This window comes from Schistocerca nitens, chromosome 7 (assembly GCF_023898315.1).
Source record: "Schistocerca nitens isolate TAMUIC-IGC-003100 chromosome 7, iqSchNite1.1, whole genome shotgun sequence".
Taxonomy (NCBI): domain Eukaryota; kingdom Metazoa; phylum Arthropoda; class Insecta; order Orthoptera; family Acrididae; genus Schistocerca; species Schistocerca nitens.
Window position 1 is genome coordinate 484,451,680 of NC_064620.1, and position 1,817 is coordinate 484,453,496.

The 1,817-nt window shown below is 39.8% G+C and overlaps 1 pseudogene; it reads right to left on the reverse strand.

The window, feature by feature from the left end:
- Positions 1 to 243: 243 nt before the first annotated feature.
- On the reverse strand, positions 244 to 361 carry LOC126197229 (5S ribosomal RNA; annotated as a pseudogene).
- Positions 362 to 1,817: the final 1,456 nt, after the last annotated feature.

Here is a 1,817-nt window from a genome sequence, read left to right on the forward strand (position 1 = left end):
TTTGCATCACCACTATTATGAAACTAAAACTAAACTCTGTCCAAACAGGCCTTGGAAGGCCCAGCGATACCGACCGGCTGCCATGTCATTCTCAGGCCGCAGGCACAACTGGATGTGGATATGGAGGGGTACATGGTCAGCACACTGCTCTCCCAGTCATATGTCAGTTTACGAGACCAGAGCCTCTACTTCTCAATAAAGTAGCTCCTCAGTTTGCCTCACAAGGGCTGAGTGCACCCCGCTTGCCAACACCACTCAGCAGACCAGATGGTCACACATCCAAGTTCCAGCCCAGCCCGACAGTGCTTAACTTCGGTGATCTGACAGGAACCGGTGTTACCACTGTGGCAAGGCCGTTGGCACACCATTATGAAGGCACCTCTTTGTCACCATTATGTTATTCTACTGTGTTGCTGGCTTGAGCACCCAGCTGAAACAGGTTATCACAGTTGCTTGTATTTGCTGCAATATCAGCTGTCCTTCACTGGAATTCCGACTGGCTATTGACCTGCTCTGCCTTGCCTCTTGCATTGCTCTGAAAGGTTTCTAAAGTTTATGTGACTGCTGCCAAATATATTGTTCTGTGGTGCTTCACTCCCCTTGCCTCTATCTCTTTGGGGGCAGGTAAACGCCATAAAAAATTGCCCTTGAGGGGCATGATCATTAATTTACATATTTAAAATCTGATCCACTTATAACACTTGAGTATTATTATTGTGATATGTTTTCTGCAGTAGGTTTGTAAAAATTCATCTTAACAACAATAAAATATTAGCATTAAATGTGGTAACCACAGTTAACCATCAGCCCATAACAATATAAAAGTTCGACGATTGGTGGTTCAACTTTGGTATAACTTTCTTTTAATTTTAGTGGTATATCTTGAAACAGTTCTTGTCTGCTCTAAGGCAGAAACGTTCTTTGTTCACAGAATACATCCACACAGTTCAGACCAAGGTTTTTCTTGAACAGAAAACTGCACCTTTTCTAGACGATGAGTGAATTGGTTGATGTTTAATGCTTTTATGGCATTGAAATTATTTTTAGAGCCAACAAACTTTTTTTACATCTCTTAACGAAAGTGAATGTTGGGTTATTCACCACTTTCATCATTGTCAACACTACTGTCGCAACATGTAATTTTATCAAACAATATTCGGTAAAATTCTTCCTCTGTTTTTCTTTTTTGGCAAAATATACTGGATGGAGAACGGCGGTAGTTAGCGCCACCAACCACAAAGAAGTCGATCTGTGATCTACAAAAAATTCTATTCGAATAAAAAGTAATATTGCATGTAGATTTATGGAAACTTTAGTCACTAATTAGTTGGTTAGTTGAGAGAACTACCACTCTGGAGCGGTAAGCTAAGAAAAATATGTGGTTAGCCACAGTGACCACCGTCCTATCAAAGCGTCTACGTAATTGGTAGGTTACAAATGTCCACTCTTCAAAGAGTTAAGAAATCCACCTCCAATTTCACTGAGGTTTCTTTGAAAATGATCTAGGCGTAGATATGCAGAATACAGTTACATACAATGCTCTGGTTTGACTCTCAGTCCGTCTAGCTTGAACCAAATGGCTCTTCAATTATGCTCTTAATTCCAAAACATTATTTTATAAAATTCAGTCCAGGGACTCATACTCTTACAAAGACACATTTCCTCTGAACTACTAGATATGTTCTAATACAGTCGTTTTATGCACACCACTCACAAACACGGTTTAGTCCACAATCTCGTGTAATCTTCTCACTTAACAGATAATTCATACAATCGAAAATCCAGGATGGAATGTAACAATATTATTAAAAGTATAG